The sequence below is a fragment of the Acipenser ruthenus genome, chromosome 39 (genome assembly GCF_902713425.1).
Source record: "Acipenser ruthenus chromosome 39, fAciRut3.2 maternal haplotype, whole genome shotgun sequence".
Lineage (NCBI taxonomy): Eukaryota > Metazoa > Chordata > Actinopteri > Acipenseriformes > Acipenseridae > Acipenser > Acipenser ruthenus.
Genome location: NC_081227.1, coordinates 2214504 through 2238802, shown reverse-complemented (window position 1 = coordinate 2238802; position 24299 = coordinate 2214504). Strand labels below are relative to the sequence as shown.

The 24299-nt window shown below is 39.3% G+C and overlaps 1 long non-coding RNA gene across 4 annotated transcripts in view; it reads right to left on the bottom strand.

The window, feature by feature from the left end:
- The window catches only part of LOC131707214 (uncharacterized), a 115311-nt gene that overhangs the window by 3448 nt on the left and 87564 nt on the right, over nucleotides 1-24299 (bottom strand). For 3 of the 4 annotated variants that reach the window (XR_009311033.1, XR_009311032.1, XR_009311034.1), the window contains one exon: nucleotides 2493-2557. This is a non-coding gene — a long non-coding RNA (uncharacterized LOC131707214). Of the gene's footprint in view, nucleotides 1-2492; nucleotides 2558-5756; nucleotides 8847-24299 lie in introns of all 4 variants that reach the window. The other variant, XR_009311035.1, reaches the window with a different exon arrangement.

The window sequence follows — 24299 nt, the reverse complement described above, 5'->3', positions numbered from 1 at the left end:
TAAAAGAATAACAGCAATGTAGATCTGTTCTGCGTATAGAAAATCATACCCATGTATTATATGTTTGGATGCATATACTTGTGTTCTACATATGAGGGCTTACCACATCCCCTTATTGAGTTGAAAATACCCCAATACGCATTTGCAAGTAGATTTGGGAGTAAAACGAAAATATGAAACGGTGAAATTAGTGATCATAATATGAATGTAATATCTATCTATCTATCTATCTATCTATCTATCTATCTATCTATCTATCTATCTATCTATCTATATATATATATATATATATATATATATATATATATATATTATTGTAGCTGGATATTTAATTGTAGCAAATACATTGCCATACGTTGTAAATAATTAAATTTAATCCTCATGCACAGTGACAAGCTTACCTCACCCAACCACAAAGACAGAAAACTTTGAGCCCATTGTAACCCACAATCACACAGTTCCGATTCTTTTAGGCATTGAGCTTGGGTTCTAGATTCCTTTTGAAGAAAGTACTGTGAACCAGACACTGTTGAAGCCTTTTAAGGTGGTCTCTTGCAGTGAGCTACACCTGCACAGTCTGCTTCTCCCTTTGTTCTCTTAACTGAAATTCACATCTCCACTGGTCTACCTTAACAGTTCGAAACAGCAATCACAAGCTTCTCTTTCTTTCGGAACAATCTCCAATTTGGGAGTTTCAGGATGAAATACGACCGAAGAACGGAAAACAAGATAACTAGCAGATGAAACACTGTAATGTCATACACTTTAAAAAAAAAAAAAAGCAAGATATGAAATCTCACCTAGCCCAGTCCTCCATAGACGCAGCTGTGAAACGGCAAACATTATTAACACAGTATTTTACACAGTTAACCGCTTGGATTAACAACTCAGTCATTTCGACAGCAACGACACAACCTGCAATTGAATTACATGTGTTGGAAAGCTATTATGTTTGAAAACACAGCAATCTGCTCCTTTAAATTCACAGTTTACGTATTAATCCACCTTTTCTACTTCAAAATATGAAAGAAGTCAAGCTGGACAACAAAAAGCTGGAGAAATAAAAAGAAGAGCCTAAAATATAATACCCGGGGTGATTTATTTTTTGAAACAGTCTTTCGTTGAAAGCGAAGCCAGCTTAGCAGCCTTGATATTAAACCAGACGGACATTATAAAAGTAAACTGACATCTTTTTTAATAAAGGATTGTTCAAGTCCTCTTAGTTTAACATTTGGATAAACGAATCGCTCGTCTTTTATACACAGTGATAGTTCTCATATTGTGCAAGGGTAAAATCAGGAATAAAATCATTCAAAGTTCTGAGGATCAAATCAGATGATGATGGTAATAATAATAATAATAATAATAATAATAATAATAATAATAATAATAAACTAGAATGATTACAACTGTTGATTCAATATACTGGGCAACCACAATATATAGTTTTTTCTTTTTTGCATCGAAACTTTTGGACCATAACCTGCAAACATGAAAAAAATAAAACTGTATAGCTGACAAATGACACACAGCAAACTAATGCACAAAATAATGTAGCTTTCCATCGAAATCCTCCCCTCCCCTCCCCCCTCAAAAAGAGTGTTTCTCTGCACATGCTGGATAAGGGTTGTTGAGGTCATGCACAAGTGTACCGAGCAGTTCTGGTCACGCTCCGAAAGTACTTTGTGCTGCTCTCAGGATAAAGAAACACAGAAACACCCCCTCTCTCGCCCCTTTCCCTCTCTCCAGATTCATAACAAGCTTCGTTTGTTTTAATTTCACAAAATGCCTGCAGAAATATTTCTCAGCTGATGCTACCCACTGAACAGTCACATGACTGTGCCTTTGATTTCGCCGGCATTCCTCCATCCTCCCACCTCCCCTGCCTTCTCTCCCAGCTAAAGACTCTCCATTTCTTCTTCAGTCATTAAAATAATAATTAAAAAAAAAGACGTTTGAGCACCGCTCACAGCTCCCGAGAGCCTAACCCGTGGACATGAATGCGAAACGTCACAAGTTAGGGTCTCAGGGACTAAGAGGGGTGCATGGAGTTCCAGCAATAAAATAACAAAATCAAATAAACTGACAGTAAGTGCAAGAAAAAGCCAGACACAACACTGACCACCCACTCCACCCACCCCCCTCCCCACCACCACCCAGACTAAACAATGCAGCACTTACAACGAGCATGATCATTATACTGTAGGTGTCTGATTCAGAAGCTCAGGTGCGACACTGCTAAGCATTCTCTTTTCAAACATTCTCCCTTGCTTGTCGCCTACAGCTCGACATTGCGGTGTTTCTGTCAAGCTGAGATAAAAAATAATAATAATAAAAAAAAGGATTGGGACATTGTAACAACAGAGGAGGCAGAACCTTGAAAAGGCTGTGCCACAAAACCATACATTTCAGGTTTAAACAGCAAACGACAGGCACCGGCAATACATGTGGGAGGGTAGAGAAATGTAAGAACAAGTCAGTCAGGAACTCACCCTTTTTAGAAGCGAAGAGCGGCTGCTTTCTGGAGCAGTAGGGAGGCAGCAAGCAGCAGTGTCGACTGAGGAGGGAAGAAAAAAAAAAAATCTCAGATTTCAACTTGAACAGGCAGGGGGTTCGTATGCAACTGCACTCAAAGAGGCTTCTGAAAAAAAAACCTTTTTTCAAATAGAAAAGGCGACGAAAAAGATCCCAACGTGCAGTAAAAAGAAAACTGGAAAAGGACGATCGGAAATATGAGGATGAAGAAACATCTACGACGGACACTCCTGAATTTAAGAAGAAAAAAAAAAAACTACTTTCACAAATAACAATAATAATAATAATAATAATAATAATAATAATAATAATAATAATAATAATAATAATAATAATAATAACAGATAAAAAAAATTTAAAAAATCCTTTCTCCAGTATCCTCGTCAGGGCCTCAGTGCATCAGCTGCTAGTCTGAAGCCAAGGCCAAATTAACGAGATCAAGCTTCAGACTGTCATTCAGTATTCACAGGGGGCCGTGACAGACATGCACCCCCTCCCTCTCTTCCCTCCCTACTTTTAATACATATTCTGCTTTATCCTCATTTTCCTCTTGTAGGAAACATAAAGAGCTGGCAAATGCAACCACGCAACTGCACAGAGATCTGCGGCTCTCCGAAGGTGCAAGATTCTTGCCCCCCACCCCCCCAAAAAAAGAATGCGCCAACGCCTGTTGCAGCAGACTTTGTATTGGGTTTTTTCCTCCCTTCTCTTCTCCTCCGAACTGAATTCTAGCTTAAAGCTTTCTTCACCTCTCTGTCTAGCTCTCTAGATAAAGACCTGAGCGCGGAAGAAACAGCACAGCCCGAAACACCTACTCCAACTGATGCAGCCGGATTGTCACTAAAGCTCCAGACCTCCCTACTCCCCCTCCCTCCAACTGAAAAAAAGAAAGAACTATCCATTCATTTCCCTGCACAGCTGAAAACATTTAGACCCTGAGGCCCTGGTTTTTGCAGGAACAGTCAGACAGACTATCAAACCGCGCTTTCTCATTCCCCTGTGCTCGTGCACCGCTTGATTCCAAACCCCCTTGCCTATTTACTCAGATCATTTTCACCTTTTTTTTTTTTTTTCCGGTCCACCTCAAGTCAACAAGTCTCCCTCTTTTCTGTGTTCTGCCTGCCTGTACTCCTCTCCCTCTCTCTCTCTCTCTTGCGCGCTCTGTCTCCCTCTCTCACACTCTCTCTCTCTTTCTTGCTTCTCAAAGCAGTCTGACCCTGGCATCATTAAGACAATCGTATACAAAATCCTCAGGCCCCATAGACATAGCAGCTCGATGTGCCAGGCTTATAGAAGCAAAATTTAATCTTCTACTGGCTCCCCTAGGCGTGGGGAAGAGAAAAAGTAGGGAGGCTACTGACGGACAGCACACATCAGGCACAAATCAACGACAGGATACAATTCTCTAGACCACACTGCCCCCTTTCTTCCTCTCTCTCTCTCTCTCTCTCTCTCTCTCTCTCTCTCCAGTGTCTGGTTTCAGCATCCTCCAATCCTCTTTGTTGACCGTTGCACAGATTTTCTCCTATGTCTGCTTCAGCCTCAGCACACTCGAGAATCAATACTGCTGTAATCACCTTTAGCCTTTTTCTGAGAATCCCCCCCCACCACCACTCAGAACACACGATGGCAACCTCATTTATCATTCATTCCTTCCAGACAGACACTGCAACTGCATTGCTAATATTAGACTCATTCTGTTGTTACCTTCATCCACAGCAGCCAGCATCCCACTTGTGCATACATTTAAAAGCAGGCATACATTACACTTTGAGCAAAAACGTATATATATATATATATATATATATATATATATCTATCATGCACGTACAACTAAACAAGAGTTTATATATGTACATGCCGGCTCAACAATAATCCCAGACAGTATTATGCAGATAATAAAAAATGAACAAACTCCCAGCCGGTTTACTTAACCATTATCTAGCAGGGTGACCGACGACTTCAAATAAAAAACCTCCCTGCACTAAAAATAAAATAAATACAATAAAGCACGTCTGCTCTCCGTTCGCCGCGCCCCGCGGAACAGCACGGTAAAATAAAATAAAAAAGAGCTGCTATCTAACAGAGAAACCAAACAGGCAGCAGACATCGCAATACCCTCTTTCTTTCTTTCTTTCTTTCTTTCTTTCTTTCTTTCTTTCTTTCTTTCTTTCTTACTAGATTGCCTGCAATCTCATCTTGTTCCACCGAACCCTTGCCGTTTCACACTATATTTATAACGTGCGCTAATTTTCCTGTGTTAAAAATGAACTCATTGTCAGTCTGCTGTCTGCTCCCTGACTAAACACCCCCCCACCCCCTCCCTTCACTCCCCTCCTCCACAAAACACATACACTCTAACCACCAAACGGGCCAGAGATGCTTTCTACATTCCTGAAGCCTTCCCTCTTTCCAATCCCTGTCAGCTATATATGCTGCTACCATCAGGAGAGAGCTGCGATATTAGGCTGCCACAGTCCGACAGTCACACGCAAGACGAATAAAGCTGATTTCAGAGAGGGAGAGGAAGCACAAAGCCACTGACATTTAACCAGTTGCTGACTGGCTTAAAATAGACACCCGCACACTGACCACGCAACCAATCCAGATAAAACGGCAGAAACGCCACAGGGTGGACTGTCTTAACAAATGAAAGCATGTTCTGCTGGTGTCAAGAGTGGGTTGGCACACAGCAGCTTCTTAACCTCTGTGCTGCCAAGCTGCTATTCAGGAAATCAAATCCCAAGTGCTTTTTGTATTGTGATACATTTAACAACTGACAACGAGTTGCAAAATTCAAAACTTTCAACAAAAAACAATGGAGGTATTCTCTGAGCCAGGGGTGCCCAATCCCGTGACCTCCTGGTCTTTGTTTCACCTGTACCCTCAATTACTCAACTGAACCAATTTTAACCTCCATCCAGACCTTAATCGGTTAATTATGTAATTATCTCTCCAGGACTTTGTGTGCACTCCCACTCTAAGCGATATCCTGCTGCCGTCATTAATCAAGACCCAGTCGAAGAAATTATTAAGACAAAAGGTGAGGTTAATTGCTGCAGGCTGGCCAGGCCAACCCTAAACCCAGCTAAAGGAGAAGGTGCAAAGGCAGCACGCGGCCTGTCAGTGTCTGCTTGTTTCACATGCTGACAAGTGAGTTAACAGGTGTGACTGTTCTGACTTCACACCATCCCAGAGATATCTCCCCTTCACAAACTTACCCCCCCTCCCATCCACACCCAACGCCACTGCGACTGAGGTCCAGACACTGTCCGCATTCTGATCACGAGCCTCGCTACGTCTCCTGAGATCTCGCTCTGCTGTGTACGACGGGAGGGGGCAGGGGGTTAGCAGCACAGAATTCCACTGCACTGGAAAGAAAAAAAAGACCTGCGTTTCTTAATCTAGTCTCTTGGCACAATGGCTCCACATACTGTGCTAGTATGTGTAAGAAGCAGCTCTCCGTCAGAAGACTGGTTAACTCTGCATGATGCCAGCTCAGGTATTCAGCAGGAGGATGCTAAACGTTTCTTCTGCGCCTGAATCACGCACTGCAGCGAGCTTAAACAATACAGCAGCAGACACACCCCAAGCTCCACCCCCCCCCTTCTCTTCTCTACCCTGCTGCAAACAAAGGAAGAAAAAAGGAAATCGTCACTCATTTTTTTCCAGCTGAGGCAGTTGCAGAGGGGGGACTGCAGACAGCTGCACGTTGAGTCTGTCTAGTAATTTCCTGGACGTGCCAAGCGGGGGCAGTGTTTCGTTCATCTGGGGCCTTCCAATAAGGTTGCAGGTGGAGGGGGTTAACAAATTGAGGTAGAAACACAGACAGACTGTCTGTCTGCTTTGCAGGATAAAATATTTTTTTATGGTCAGGAAGCATGCAGATTTTAAGGTGCGTTGCAGTTGATTGGGTTTAACACATGTCTCACAGTCGCAGAAATGTTTACCATAGTAAAAACCCAGCAAAGTGTAATAAAGCATTGTGAAAGCATGGTAAAGCTTTGGTAAGCACTGTAAAGCCCACAGAGGTATGGTAAAGCATACTAAAATAAATAATGGTAAATTATTGTAAACGCATAGCATAACAATTGGAAAAGCAAACGTACCGTGCAAATTTACTGTGGCAAGCTTTTATAAGGGTAACAATAGCCATACTCAGACAGCCACCGACATTTTCAGTCCACACATCCACTTGTATTTCTCCTAAGGAAGAAGAGACTCCCTATGCACCTGAATCTCTATGGAATGCCATCTGCATGGAGTGGCTGGGTTACCATGGCTTGAAACCAGCACTAGCCTTCGGTTTCAGAGCGCCATCAATTAAGTATATTATTGAAATGATCAGGAGCCAGGAGTTTGCTGCATGAACAACTCCTGTTAGTAAGCCTAAGGTCCGCCTCATTTGTGATTAGTGTGATCAGTTCGGAGCACATATACCAAGGGTCTGATTGCTCAAACTCCTGGCAGCTGGTCACTTCAGTAATAGACCAACACAAGGGAAGTTCTGAAATCTTGGACTGACTGTAGGGATTGTGCGAGTCAAGCCCTAGGTAATGTCACTCATCACTTTCAGCCGCACAGACCAATCAGCAGTTTGCCAGTCTAAGCTGCAGACTGGGATACAGTCAGGCTACAACAATAACCCCCCCTGTGACTAATCTTGGCTTCTACCGTACCCATTTTTGAAAAAATGAGCAGCTAACAGCTCTAGTCCTTATGTACCTTATACTGTACACTTCAGTAAAGCTCTCCATATCATGTATAACCTCCAAGTACATCTGGCACACCAGGGTGTAATCATTAACCTGTCCCCCTGCAACCCTGTCCCTAGCAGATGTAAGGAAAACCACATTTATCATTTACTGCTGTATTCCAAGTGGCTCAGTGCTGGAGGACATGTTCATCAGGTGCATCAAATCAAAACAGACTGCTGAAAACTAACATCTCCATCCTGTGCTTCGATACTGCCATGGCGGAAAGCGGAGTGCAATACTCCCTGTATTCCACACCCTATACTCAGAGCTAGCGCTGTGCTGTCCACTATGAAAGGCGCTATATAAATTAAAGATTGATTGATTGATCACAAATCCACAATCAACCCCCCTCACCGTCAGACAGCGCTGGCAGCCAGTGGACTGGGAATACAGACACAACATTACTTTCTCACCAGGACACTGGGGGAGGGGACACAGTGTGAGGAAACGTAGGTTAAGTTGGTGGTACAGGGTTGCATGGAAGGTCTAAGGGTCAAAGGTGAAGATGGCCTGGGAAGTTATGAAACTGTTGGTGGCAAAACAGCATGCTTCACAGAAGAAGAAAAAACAGGGATTATCAACACTTGCCAGGTTTTTCTTTGTTTGATGTTGAAATCTATAAATTGGATCTGCAACACACAAAGCCCTCTGTATCTTCAAATGCCAACTGTAATCATTGCCTCTTACATATTTAAACAAGCAATCATAAATCTGGTGGAGAGCGTTTTCCCAACATTTTATCATTTGGGCAACTCAAGAATTCAGTAACCACATGTATTTGTTGACAAGTTGCTTAATCCTAAAGAGGGCCTGGTGTTTAAAAATAAATTCTAACCTCAGGAATTTCTACAAAACACTCCTCAACTGAATCATCAAACACTTGAGGTAAGACTATAGGAAACCAAGACACTGAGTTTCTCAGACAGCAGTACCAGTCCAAAATGAAGTGTTAAATGTTTTTGTGAATGTAGCCCAATATATCTATTAATAAAGACTTTTCTTTTTTTTTTACTCCAATAGGCGCTAATGTAACGACTACGGAGTCTGCTGAAGTTGTTTCTTTCTAGTTATGGAACATCATAAGCATATTCAATATTAAAAGACCTGTACACGCAGTGAACTGTTAAAATGTCTCGGACTGATTTACTAGAACAAGATTTGTCTATTTTTGGGTTCAGTTTTATCATACGCTGGTGTGTTTTGATACATAGCAACCACCGTACTTACTTATGTATCCTGTATGTGTTCTAGTAATAAGGCAAGGAGAGCAGCCGTCGACAGCAGCATGCACACAGTCCTGAGCAGCAGTTTAACTAGAACGCTCCACTTGTTCCTCATATCTAACAGCAATACTCACTTCATAATAGTTGGATCTCTGTTTGAAATGTTACTTATGTATCCTGTATGTGTTCTAGCAATAAGGCAAGGAGAGCAGCCGTCGACAGCAGCATGCACACAGTCCTGAGCAGCAGTTTAACTAGAACGCTCCACTTGTTCCTCATATCTAACAGCAATACTCACTTCATAATAGTTGGATCTCTGTTTGAAATGTTACTGGGAAAAAAAAGAAACAGCGACATAACTGCAAAGTCACAGGCTAGGCTTTATCTCAGTTTTGGCTCCCACGTAAGAGATCTTGCACACTAAATTATTAACATGCAGTATTCCCGTTTATTCATTATAGTTCAACATGAAACAATGCTTTACCATGCTTTGCTTCTCTGTGCTTTACCGTGCTTCTCTGTGCTTTACCGTGCTTCTCTGTGCTTTACCGTACTTCTCTGCTTTATCCTGCTTTGTTTTATTTTTTTTACCATGGTGCACCACATCAAAGGGCTTAACTAGCTTGTACAGGTGGTTTCTATTAGGGATCTTTGGAGGCAAGAGCCAGAATAACAAATGCCTGGAATTATCCAAACCCTGAAATCAGGAATAGCCAAAGGCAAGCGAAGTAAGCCAATAAAGCCATGCCATGAATCTGATGCACGTTTCCTTACTTCAGCCCTCCTGGGCTGGCAGACCTAACCAGGATAGTGTTTTACCAGGAGGCAGTCTACCACTGTGGAGGTATCTCAGACAAAATAACATTCTGCTAATCACTCTTTGAAAATCTGACTCCTCATTATAGTTGCTCTAATAATTACCTACAGCACCTAGGGTTTAATAAAAATGGACTGTTATAGTCACGCTGCGTATAATAAGGTCATGATCACACAATTACACTGAAATGCAGATTATGGTGTTTTTCTCAAAATAAGCAAAACAGCTACCTTCTATTTTAGCTGCACACCTTTGTATGTGGGTCAGATTATGTTTAATAGCCTGCAATCAAGACACAGGAGGCTGCAAACTTCATTTTATATTAAATAGATCAGATATGTGTTCATGCTTTTTTAACTGTTCAGTGGTGCTACACAGTGGGTAAGAACAGCTCAATCAAATCTCACCACAGCATTTACTTCAGTCTTTAAATCCTGTTTTAAGAGATCAAACCCCTTGCACATTTTACACAACTATACAAGTCAAGGTCTTACACATAAAGTTGTTTCTTATAATATTATCAACCAACAAAACTGGAAGAAGCGCTTTGGAAATTGAACCACCAGTGGCAAACTGTTCCTTGTTAAAGTACATGGGTTTAGGAGGGTAGGTAAGTTCTCAAATATATATATATATATATATATATATATATATATATATATATATATATATATATGAAATACGAGACCCTATAAAGGGATTTATTAATACACTTTGAATCAGAAATCTAAAAAGGGACTGTTGCTATGTTAACTCCTGAGCACAGCCGGGGTAGACTCAGATCTGACCCACAATCTTCAGCCTCTGCATCGCGTGCCAGATTTAAAACGAGAAGCTGAGTAATCATACGCTGGCCGCATACTGGGCTGGAGAACTCGATGAAACGAGAGCCATTCTTTCGGACCAGTACTGCTTGTCTCCAGCGAGCTCTCAGCCTAAGTGTAATATTTCATTGTTGCTCAAGTCACCCCGGTTTTTAGTCTTTTACCTCATATTACTCCTCCCATTTGCAGGTGTACACCCACGGTCTGGAACCTGTCTAAAACTGGTCTTTATGTGTAGACTTCCAAAGGGTGGACATGGAGACTGAACTATAATTAGGGGTTCTGTTTTTTGTATTCCCTTCTTCTGTGTTTATTATTATTTTATTATTATTATTTATTTCTTAGCAGACGCCCTTATCCAGGGCGACTTACAATTGTTACTGGATATCACATTATTGTATCCTGAACATTTATTAGAAATGTCAGGATTTTGTAGGTCTGTGGTTATCAGAGTTTCTGTAATCATATTGAAGGTCCTTTCTGGTATTGCCCAAAAGTTATATTCTGGAGTTCCGATGTTTCAATGCTTCTTGAGAACTGCAGAATTAAAAAAAACAGCACAGATGGGCATCACAGTGCCCAGCTCTATACCCTCCATTGCAACAAAATACAGTGAAACTGCAGCACGAACTGGCGTAAGCGAACACAAAATAGAAAGCGGTCTGCCATGCTTTTTCAGGGCTGGTTATCAATAAACAATACAATCAAACACTCTGTGTGCACACAGTTGGTCTCCTGATCAGGCTGTACTGATATAGCCAATGCTGGGTCTAGAAGCGTAACATCAAATTATTCCAACAATTCAACCCTCAGAGGAGTTACCAGAACTTTCCCCCTTGCTCTGTGCCTCAACCACCTTGGACTTGAGGGCCCACAGTTTCTCTTAGGGGATGGTTTAGTCTATTGGGAAGAGTCTTTCAAACTACAGACCGCACTGAGAAGAGTTACTTAAACTTGAACCACTATTTGTGTTTTATTTAAGCTTTGTATCATTTTGTTTTTCAGTCATCTTTTGGCCTCAGTAGAACTTCAATAGAATCTAACCGACTGTTACTGAATCAAGTCTCACCACTAAGTACATCTGGTACACCAGAGTGTAACTAGAGAAAGACTAGTCTTCAGTACTCTTAATCCAGCACCTGTCACTAGAAATTACTATTATTAATTCTAAGACGTAGTATATCTTTACTCAGGTGTGTTTTGGACGCGTTCCCTAACATTTCTTATCGTGTGTTGCAGTCTGTGGCTGCAGCTGACAGTGACTGTGAGTCACATCGTGAGTTACACAGCATTTGGATTGAAGATGAACTACACTGGAAAATCACAGCGACGTCTAGACAACCCAAGAAGCACTGATGTGCCGCAATACATTATTCATGCCGCATAGTTCCTTGTTTTATTTGTCAATTTGCTGTTGAAATACGTCCTGCCGGGTGACATCATGTCTGTACAGGACGTGACAAAACAAACACTTCACAAAAAACGCACAAGATACTCTACTAGGACTGCTTGGGGCAACTGGGGCAGAAAACAGTTCAAAAGTAAACTCAGGAGCTGGAGTTACAATGCACTGTGCCTTGAACGAGAATCAAAAGTGTACAGCTTTATTTTTGAATTTATTTCTTTTCATATCTGAAGATTTTAATCTTATTTTTGTCAGCATTACAGAAATTCCAATTGGAAAATGTTGTTCTCATTTTAAAGAGCAGTTAGCTGAAATTTTTTTTTTTTTTACCCTTACCTTTTTATGATATTTGCAGTCGTTCCGTAGTTCTGTTGCTCAGGTTTTGAGTTATTTTTTTTAGTTAATTGTTTTAAAAAGCGCAGGTCTTTAACTAAGATGCCGGCACATCTCATTTCTCTTGTGCTCCTGTATTGAGGCCTAACAGTAGAGCCTCTTACAGTCCCCTCATTGTACCTACTTTTGAAAGTGATGCAATTTATACAGTGTGCATATTGGAGTTATAGATCAATTTAATGATAGCGTTATCATAACGTTCTCTTTATACAGTCTAATTAACTGTCCAGTCGGCACTGTTAGACCAGATACAGGAATAACTGACCCAATATGATTGTTTCTGGTTTTTAGAGCAACAAGAGGAATGAGGCAACTTCAATAAGCCGTTGGGCTTTTTCAACTTCAGCAACGGCACCCGTACCTACTCGGGAACAATTTCAAATATCATAAAAAAGGAATCGGAAATGTTAAAATGCTGTTTGCGGCTACTCGCTTAATATGTGCATAACCTACTACTGCTGTAAGCAGCAAGCGTGTTAGGACTGAAGAGTGACATACGGGGTCCCTACATCGAAAACTACTGTCTGGGAACCAAACTTCTCAACAAGGTGGAGTGCAGCACTGTGGAAGACTCCTGGAGACTGTCACCAGGGAATATATTCTCTGTTTAAAACTGAACGCGCCTGTGGGACGCTGCAGCTTTAACTGCTTTATACACTGTTGGCTTGTTTACTGTTCTTTTTCTGTGGCTGAAAATAACCGTTCCTGTCATCGCTGGTAAGTTTGGCAAATAATGACTGTTTCTTGTCCAGAAATGTGCAAACAAAACACATGATGAAATTAGATTGCATTTTGCTTTATTTCAAAAGACTACCCTTTATATAAAGCCTGCATGAAGGGCCCTTGTGTTATAAAAGTTTGCAAGGTAATTGACCCTTTCCCCCATGTTTATACTATACATTCGGCATACTTTATCATGGTTTGATATGTTTGTTTTTTTAACCTGCTTTACGATGTTTTACAGTGCTTTCACAATGCTTTATTACACTTTGCAGTGTTTTCACTGTTGTACGCTTGTATAAGGGTTAAGCATAGCAAAGTGTAATAAAGCATAGAGAAAGCATGGTAAAACATAGTATGCATTGTAAAGAATAGGAAAGTAGGCAAAGCATACTAATAAACATGGCAAACCAGGGTAACTATGCTAAATGCAGAGTACAACCACAGGAAAAGCACAGTAAAACTGCGCACATTCAGTGGTACACTTTTATAAGGGTACACACATAATTGCATATTAGAAAATACTTTAAAATGTGTATCAAATCCACTGTTTGCTGGCTCATATCCAAATGCAATTCAAAAGATCACTAGGAGACTAGCAGGACTATGATCAAAGTTTGAAGAATATATGCTTTTATATAACTGTTGTTAAAAAGTTTGTTTAGCTAGATTTTAGAACTTTGCCATGACCTCAATTTTCACCAAAAAACAAGTGTAAATTGCTCCCTGGAGAAAACAGCTCTGATAAATCATACCCAGGGTGTCATCTCACTGAAATACATCACGTTTACTTCACACAGCCAGAAAGACTGAGGCAAAACATAGGATACTGATGAAGGAAAGAGATGATCTGTCAATTTTACCTTACAATTGATGATCTGTCAATTTTACCTTACAATTGAATTTTACACACATTTCAGCCAGTGCCTTCATCAGTGTACAAGGTAATCAGGGTCTGTGAAACCAGCCGTATTAGTTTTAGAACGTGAAAACCATTGGGGTTAGTTTCAGAGACCTGCTGTGGTACTCAGAAACACAGAACAGTACTTTATGAATTCTGGCTACCAGTTAGAAAATGTTTGAGAACTGCTGCTGTAAAACACCCTTTTGAGAAACTAATTCCAATCGCATAACTAATGTGCTGTATTATCCCTTCCCTCGCATGACCAGCTGTACCTACTAATAACTGACCCATTCACCCATACAAGGTCAATGTTTCATACATGCAATAACCATTACAGTGCTCCTAATGGAACCATCAAGACATTTTCATTCTCTGGGTTTTGAGAATGGGAACCAAAACTCATTCCAACGCTGAAGACATCGAGAACTTCTAGTCGTTTGTCATTGGATTTTATAAGTTACTAATTATGATGATCCAGTCATTTGAATTTGGTTAATTTGAGTCGAATAGTTGACGTACAAAAAGTTAAATAGGAGGACTAGTTGCCACTTGAAAAAAAAAGAGCTTGTGTATTTGATAATGTCTAGCTGCTCTAGCTGTAAGCGTAGTGTTTCATAATGCTTTTTGTGTGCTATACGTTAAGCTTAGACTTTGTATTCATGTTCTAAAGTGTCATTTATATGGTAACGGTTTGCAGCCTCACTGCTCTCCGTCTGAAACCTTCACGATGACTTCATCGTCACGTGACCTGCCATGAGCCGGCGTACAGTTTCTCAAGTCAGCCGTCACTTTTCTATTTGACAAGTCGACTGTCTGGTGTTACCCCTAGCTGATGGTAAATTGAACATGCAACACACTGTGTAAAGGTCCTTGTTGCAGGAATATTCACTCGGACCACAGTTTTATTAACTAGCCAGGAACACAAGGCTCATCACACCCAGCGCCGTTTCCAGGAGTCGACAGGACTTCAGGATCGATTTATTTACACATTCCACAAATACACTCCATGGTTGCTTTTGATGTAAATCAAGGATTTAAGGTGGTAGTGCGGGATTGTGGTTAAACACAATGCTTCTACCTTAGTGAACTTATACGTGCTACCTTTATTGAAACAAGGAAACCGTCAATGTTTGAGAGAGGTACACAACATGCCGGAATTCATACCAGAAAAATGTAATTTATTGAACAGCCGTGATGATTGTGAGACAGGCAGTGGAGACTTTGCTACTTAATGCTACTTAGGTTTAAACATTTTTACAGTAAATCGTAAACGGGTTAATATTTATGTACTGTTTTAGGAGCATTGAGGATCTTTCCCAGCTCAGCATTTGATGTCATAAAAAGTTATGGGAAAATAAAAACCGCTGTTAAAATATAATTTGAAGCTCCTTAAAAGTGTGTTTTATTACAGCATGTTGCACAATCCTTTAAATATTAACACTGAAAACTGGGAACACGATTTATATAACAAAACACTGAGGCTAAACGTGAACACAGCAGTAATTGGGGGTCCTGTTCTTTCTGATAACCCAGCACATTCTTCATTTCTGTCTTCAATTACTCCCTGGTGGAGTGGAATTCTCCACACCCTGCAAGTAAGCTACAAAGAGCTCACTAGCAAGATTCTATCAGCTACACCAGTCTGCAGCACTACAAATAATATCACTAATTCAGTTTTAAAGGCAGTGCCTCATATAGATATTTTTTTTTATAGACAAACTGTATACTTTTTGATGCTTATTTTTCAGGGGCTCACTGAATACTGTAATAAATCACTCACCTTTCGGAGCACCTATGTGACAGGGGTTCTTCACAGCTGCCTGCTAATTATAGTGCATTTTGCACGGCCATCAGGGTCATTGTTCAGCTTTTACTGTGGTTGAAAAACGAGTTAGCAATTCTGATTGAAAAAAAAACAAAAAACAAAAAAAACCGATCCAATCCGAAACAACGTAAGAAAATGATAAAGAACACACACACAGAAATATTCAACAGCTAAGAAATGTAATATAGAAGGCGTGGATTTTCCATTCAAGTAACGAAAGGTGACTGTTTATTGGAAATGACCTCCTTCCAACCCCTGAAAGGTCAATGTAACGGTGCTAATGAAGTTCATGGTCCCTCCTGAGCTCTGCCTATGGGAAGACATGATACAGCAGCACTGACCTCCAATTAGCAATGACAAACTGATGGCTCATCTCTTATCTCTCATCAACTTTCACGCAGCCAAAAATACCCGCAAACTCCTCGTCTGTGATAAGAAGTGTCTGCACTAATAACAAAATAAAACTTCCTCTGGAGACTTCAACATTGGACTTGAAGCTGAGTCTACAACAGAAACACTTGCTTTAACGCTGCTGGAAGCTCGTTGATTTGACGTGAGTTTTTTTCTTTATTTGAAGTTTCAATACAGAGTGTTTCGTGACTATTCCTCGATAACTGCTGTCTATGATACCCTATTCAAGCTGCCAACATAACCCACAATAGTCATGTGTTGATGACGTGACCATGTATATAGACTTCTGCAGTGCAGATTTCATACATAAAGCAGCATACATCTCAGCAGTGCTGGTTTCTGAACAGATTAATCAGACAGCTCAGTTAAATAAAAATGTGTGCTACGTATCACAGCCTTTTCTATTTCTTTTGCCTTGTATAACCACATGAAAAATTCAAGTTTTATCAGACAGTATTGACCTCTTCCTTTATATGGCTTTGGACTCCCTTTGAGCTCGGCTGGGACTTATCAAGCTTCCTCATTCCATTTAAATCATGGGTTTTCGGCTCCGCTGACAGGAGCTGCAAGGTTACATTGTCACATGACTTGAAAGAAACGAGGACAGCTGTTCAGCCCTGGCACTTAGGACTCTCCAGACAAGCTCAAAGCCAGGTAGATTTGGAGAAGAACATGAATAACTCAGTATTGGAGGAACAGAACCCAGCACCATAGAAAACAGTGCTACTGAACTCATAACGTTTGTTCATTCTGTTACAGAAAGTGATTTCAGTCACATGGCGTGTCCAGTTCATTCTCCTCCTGTAACGATGTGAGTAAAATAAATGGCGCTGCGAGGGAACAGAACCCGCTTGCAGCGGCTTTACAGGAGGAGGCGTGATCCGGATACACATTGATGCTTGTAAGAGGAATGATCTCCTGGGGAATGAGAAATGCATTCCTCATGCGGTCTACGACCCATCATGTGAGAACAAAAACATGAAAACATGCAGGATTATGTTAAAAAAAGACTGATAGGGACAACTCAGAACACAGCTAAAGCAACACGTTTCTTGTAAACGCTGCAGGGTCTTCTGTAACACTTTCAAGACTATAAGATGATGTGACTAAATTAAACTCATTTGTACTTCCTGCCATTTTACATGCAGTTAGAGCTAATTGCATAATTGAGTCTGTCATGTATTTTTCCTGTGCCGTATTGAAAGAAACACACATCATTATCTACTTTCATTTTAGTTACTTTATCGCGTTTGGACCCACGTTTCCAGTTAAATTCAGAGGAGGCTACCAGAACATGAGACAGACATAGAGAAAGGGCATGCAGTCTTTATTTTGCTGAAAACCCGAACCATTAGCTTTGTGGTTTCAGTATTATAATTAAGTTGTACATCCGTCTTGAGTTTGAGGTTAACATATTGTGTAATTATGAGCAGATGGTAGGACTTTAAAGGATAATTTTGTTAACCATACCATAGCCTACGAACAGAGAAGCTGCTGCCATTTATCCTCTCTGCTAAGTAAAGGCAAAGGCGTTTGTGGTGTCTGTCTGATTAAACACCCTCGAACATTCAAAATGTCATACGGTAATACTGAAGTTGCCTAAAGGAATACTTCATATCGTCTACATTTCCTTATTAAGTGATTTTTTATTATGTCTGTTCTGTATGATTCGACAAAATTGCTTTTTCTGAGGTAGGGGAAGCATATTGAGGTTGCACATGCTCTAGTACTTTGGGCTTCATGGAACAATGCTAATATAATTCCCCACTGTGCATCCCTACAACCATCCCAGTCTTTTCAGAAGTGTTTCTATGCTGGGATAGTTAAGCAAATAATGATCTAAGCATAAACAAACACATAGAATCATACAGAATCCAATAAGACATTAAACAAGCACAAAAAAAAAACCACACATCAAAAGGGACACGCGTGTTGTTTCATCCCAACACACACAGCATGTTCATTCACTGTCAAGGAATATCAGTGTGACAATCCATATGAATCTGATCCAACATGCTTGGGAACCCTGAAGTGTTCCTGCCTTGAAAAAATACCCTCTTTGAATGATGGTACACCCGAGGACAAGAGTGCCACTCTCATTCACCCCTGGCTGGTATTCCAAAGCGGGTCTTACCCATTCCGAGTCCGAGCAGTGCAGCGCTCCTCAGTGGCAGGACTGTCAGGCGGGACGCGAGGTAATCTGCGTGTCACAAGGAAAGCTAGGAGGTTGTACAGTTATCTCCCGTGGTGTAATTCTAAACTATACAACCTACTACCTCAGCCTGGATACACGCAACCCGACACCTTGGAAAAGAGAGAGCTGCTTTCTTATGCACATGCAAACAACCTGCTGCAGGTGTCATAAACACGTCAGGTACATTTCAAATGAGTGATCCTGTAGAAGGAGGGAAAGTAGAGAAGTCACATTGTTTTAATATGTAATCAGCGACCAGAATACAGGTGCATTAACATCACTAAGCTGCACCATACTGCCATTATTGAATACATTCAGGCAAATGATACTGTGAACAGAATAGGACTGTTACTGTAGCCACATGCCTATGGTCATTATTAGTAACTACAGTGTAATATACCTGTACTGGAAATGTATCAACGTAATCTTACCAGTTTTTATTACAAAATAAATAACCAAAAAACGTTTGTGAATATAAATCTTTTGAAACTCAAGACATTTTGTATTCTTTAGTAGCTCTTTTAAACAATATTTTTAGAAGGGTGTTTATACTAATAGTGAGATTCCAGCCCTTTATGTTATCAATCAAAATAGTTCTTAAGGAGCTTTGTGAATGTGTCTCTCTCTATACTTCAGAAGTACTAAAAATAACAGCAGATAATAAGGTAAAGTAAATACCAAGTGGTTCGTTCATTATTTGAACTATTTATTATTTCCAGCAGTCCTATCCTTGAGTATCTCTCACAATAGCTTTGTACATGTTTGGAAGAACTCGATGAGACAACCTGCTGTTTGCCAGCTTTAACTTTTGAAAAAGCAGAGCTGACATAAGCGGCTCTGTGTAAACAGAAGCAGAGATATCACAAGGCCAGAGCTTTTAGTTTTAGTGGCTATGAACAAGATGAGAGAGAGAGAGAGAGAGAGAGAGAGAGAGAGAGAGAGAGGGCAGCTGTGGACCGACACACAAACTGCTCTCCATCTCTCCTTCCAAGCGGATTCCCACTGTGGCGTCTGTTCATGTCTTAACCCATGGCTGTGTGATTCACCACCCTTAGGAGAAACTGTTATTACAAAATAAGACGCAAATGGAGAATGTGTTTCTGTATGTTAGAATGCACAAAACAGTAATTGATTCTTTGTTTTATGTGTTCCATTTCAAGAGAAAGATAGTATTAATAGTTATACAGAGATACATTGTATGATTGCAATATATATATATATATATATACTCAACTCTGCAATCTTATTTTAATTTAACAACAGCTAGAGATTTTGATTAAAAAAAAAAAAAAAATCCAATATCTAAGTTTGAGACATAAGGCTTGAACACATGGAAATGCACAGCAAAACATACTGCAGATACAGCTGTTTAAACAGGAATAGGATATTTTATAACTATCTTATGAGATATTTGTATAGCATTAGATACTGGATATATATCATTTCTCTAATGTTGAATGTTTGAATATATAGAAAGCATATATCTTTAAAAAATAGTTCAAGTTATTAAAAGAAAACTTCTGCGTTTAAATGCATTTTTCTTTGAAAAGCAAGTAGGGGATGTTTTGTTTGCACTAAAAGTCTGTTTATTGCTTTCTTGGCAAAGCTAAATAAAAAAAAAAAAAAACTCTGAAAGTGTTTAATTTGAAAACACAGTCTTTAGAAAAATCACAAACCTTTTTTAAACTGCTTATTTTAAAAAAAATATATGAACAAGTAAGCCATTTTAGGAGAAAGACCTATACAGTATTTATATATTTTTTAAACAGTACATACCACACAGTTAAGAACCATATCAAGAATGGAATTTTATTGGCTGTATATTTGTGCTGCATTTTTGGTATCTTTCACTGCCCAATTATTAAGGTCTCCTTGTATTACGATCGTAAGCAGATAGCGTAATAAACCCACAATGGCTGAGAATAACATACATGTCCTAAGCAGTAATAATATCAAAGATACTACACTGTATTCTGTACATTCACAAGATAGGACAGTGTCAATACCACTGTACATATAGATATACTGTATGGATATTTACCCTACTCTATAGTGGCACGATGTCTCTGTCTCATTAAACATCTGTTTCAGCGTTTAGGTTTTTGTACTGTAGTTCCTGGATGGTTTTAATTAGCTTGAATTGAACGTGTCCTAAAATGACCCCCTTTAAATGTGATATACTGCCGGTCTGCTTAACATTAGCAGCAGAACATGACTTCATGAGATTTACAATCTCCGAAACAGAGACGGGACACACGGGCTCACTGGAAACGAATGTTCAGTTCACTGTTAAAATAGACAAACTGCAAAACAAGAGCTGTGGACACGACAGCCGGACACTGTTTCAACCGGCAATGAAAATCTGCAACCACTGCAGAAATCAGACACAGGTTTTGTTGTTGAGTATTCCTGTTGTGTGTGTTTAATAAGTGCACTTGTCTTTATGACTGCTGTTTTTTTCAAGGGTTCTTTCTCCTTGTTAAAAAAAAATAGATTGGTATTTGAAAAGAACAAAGCCAAAATAAACAGTATAATAAATGTTATGACAAACTAGTATATATATATATATATATATATATATATATATATATATATATATATATATATATATATATATACACACACACACTGAATGTATATTCATCTATAATATTTTGCAAATATATCTGTACATTTAATTTATGATTTTAGTAGTGGGCTCCTGTGCCTCCAGTACTTTTGCATACAACTGGTCCTCCATTCGGTGAATTTCTGTTTTCATTTAAAGCATCAGTATCCCTTTTTCCATTAACCAGAGATACTGATATGTACTTTAACAAGTTAACAATGGTGTTTACAGCCACCATGCGTTGCTGCTTGGCAGACAGCGTTATTTATTTCACCTTTCACAAAACAAAGCTGATAAAATATGATTGACCACAGATTCATATTCAGATATTAGCGAGGTTTCTGTCCAGTCAAGTCTTTAGCTCCGCACACGCGTGAAAGGCTCCGAGAACGTCCATGTGGTTGATGCGCAGGGAAGATGTCCAATCATCACGGAGACACATACCTGTAGACACGAGCTTGTGTGGCATTTGAGCACAAGTTCGGATCTACGGGTTTGTGGCAACGGACAGACATTTTCTTCTTTGTTTTTTTTTCTTTTCTCTCGCAAGGGAGCCAGTCTGTAAAATGCATCTGTGTAATCCCTTCCAGAAATTCACTTCCAATTAACACTTGTAGCAATACATAACTACTCAGAACTGTGGCCAGGAATTATGGAAATGTTACTGAACAGCTAGCCAGGAGACAGATGGAACATCTACCCAGACTTCCCTGTTCTATTTGAATGTGCTTGGCCTTGCAGAACAGATTTGGTTCCCAGTTTACCTGCTTCACAAAATGTCTTCTGACGAGCAAGTATAAGACGCGAATGTAAAAATCAACTGCTTTCATTAATGTGCCGATGCATTTAGCTGTTCATCCAAGAGACAACAACACAGCTATTACTGAATAAACCAGGGCTGGTCGTGTTAAACAACATATAAAAACATTGACAGGGAAAACATGAACAGCACGCCTTCAAAGCCTGAACAACAGGCTAAATATTATTTTTTAAATATATTACTGCACCCATTGTCTGCTTGGTCTGATTCAGATTAAAATGCTACAATAGAAATAATTTGTATCGCATAAATCTTTCTTCAAATGTTTATTATCAGAGGATACAACACTTTTCTCTAATGTGGACAGTCATCGGCAAGAATAAAATGCTGAAACCCTAAGAAAAGCACAGAATAATAATACAAAATAATAAAGAGAAGTTGCATCAGCTGAATCTAGGTTTGTTCGCTTGAACTGCCTCTTTGATAGAAAGACACATCCAAAGATATTACAGGGGGAAAAAAATATTCAGAAAAGCTTTGCTGTACTTTCACATCACTTTTTTTTTTTAAATGGTTTAAAATCTTACGTCCAACTAGCTTTATTCACATTATTACTTGTCCCTAATTGTATTGTTTTGAGGACGTTTTTATGTTAATTTAGGATATGACAATATTTCAAGAACTATAAATCCTCATTTGCACCCTGGTACCTGTGCTAGACTTCATCTAGACCAGGGTGTGCAGGTACCAGAAAGGCGCAGCAATGTTACATGTGTTGTGTTCTCTGTGAAGTATCAGAATATTCTGAATTACAAAATACAAGTAAGGTAATTATTAAGTCAAGGAGAAAAGCCTCCGTCGGAGTATAACAGACAAGCAATTTACTTCAAGAGAAATAATAGTGTGCTAATAATAGACACGGAAATGAAGTATAAACCCTTGATAAGCATTACATTAAATCACAAAGCTGAGCTCAAGGCAAGAACCATGAAAAAGCCAGTTTGAACCAAAGCCCAATTATTTATTGTGCCTCATACAGAACAGCACCCTGTTCTATCATATTCTTTAGGAGCTACTGCTGAAAACCATCGAGTTCAGATATTGAGATTCTACAACACACTGCAGGTAGAGCTGCAGTTATTAATTGATCAACAAATAAAGCAAGTGTACAGGCTATTTCTCCAGCTGCCATCTATCTAATCCCAGTCCAGTACGATTAAATTACAGTGATATTCTCTAGGTTATTAACAATCTTATTTCCCATGAAAGAGTGCATTACATCCTTAATCAGTGGCACATAACAAGAGTGTTACCGCTTGAGAATAGAAACGGGACAAGGTACCCAATCCAGACGTCCGTGCTGCAGTCGGGTTGAGAATACATGTTTAATAGAGTGATAGAAAACAAAGACACACAGAACTATATCGTCTGCTTATAAGGACAGGGAAATTGAGATAGAAGTACCAAAAAGAAATGCAGGCAAACAAAAAGGTATTTATCGAAGACATTTGTTATATCATTTACTATATATGAGTGTACTCTAAAGCACACTAGCCAAGAAGTGGCCTGTCAGACTTATGTAAAAAAAAAATATATATAACTCTTCTTATCTAGATTTGAAAGCAAATGTGACCCAGCACAGAATGTACCAAACATAAAAGTTTAATATTTGGTAATTATGTGTCCCAATTAAACTATATTAGGCTTACAGTTTACTCAATACAAAAAATGGAGGACTTTTACAAAGTGCCAAAGAGCAAACTATGATAACTATGAGCAAATAATGAACCTGCATAAACTGACAAAAAAAACCCATCAGTTATCTTTGTCACAGTTGTTTGTTTTTGAGATTTGGTATTTTTTAAAAAACTGAATATTTAATGGCCTACCAGCAACATATTCTCTTAGGTAGAGTAAGAGAGGTCAGTTATGAAGCTCAACACAAAGCTTCAGTTCTGACAACTCTGCTAAGTCGGGCTGTTCACTTTCTTAACTCTTAAAAGGGAACCTTTACCACCAGGGTCAAGTGTTATAATCCGCAAGCGAGGACGTCTTTATCCTCTTCAGTCACTGCCTGGAGAGCTGTACCATGTTAAGTTTCCTATCGATGTATCCATTTTATAATGCAGAATGTTTTTTTTGGTTTTTTTTTGGCAGGGCAACTTCTCGAACTCCATAGAGCTGACACAAACTGTTTTCAAATTTCAGAAAATGTAATTTAAAAAAGTCGTGACCAAAGGGGATAATTTAGTTTTGACAGAGGAAAGCATGCAGTTGAAAGACCAGCTGTTTGAAGCCAGCATTTGCTGTAGGTCAGTTTAATCATCCATGGATACTTGGAAAACTGAAAACTGGTCCAGGCATTGCTTAAATTGTCATTTTTTTTTTTTTTTAAAAGAAGCGGTGCAACTATAATGGAACCAGTAATAATTTACAAGTTTTTATATAAATATACGTTGCTTAGTCAATTTGCACTGATGAGTAATTCACCATGCACCTTTTACCCATAAAAAGACTTTAAACCCTTCTAAGCCCTTCTACACTCCCAGCCTCCATCCTGCAAGACCCTACAAGTCCAGCCTGTGCCAATCCGCTCATTAAATCATTAGAAGCATGACTGTAAGCTCATAATACCGGTTGTTATTTTAAAAAGCAAACCATTTTCAGGCTTAGTTTAATCTAATTGTTTTTAAATGGTAGCTTTGCTACACAGATATGTGCACCAAAAAATGGTATGGAGTCTTTTCATCCATGTAGAAAAATAAAGGAATAAATTTGGAAGAAAGCAAAAGTGAAAAGTCTATTAAAAAAAAAAAAAAAAGGTTTTTAGGAGCAAGAGAATGTAGCTAATTAAAAACAAAAACGAATATATCTGTATATATATATTTTAGGGCTGCAAGGAAGGGTACATTTTAACCTTCGA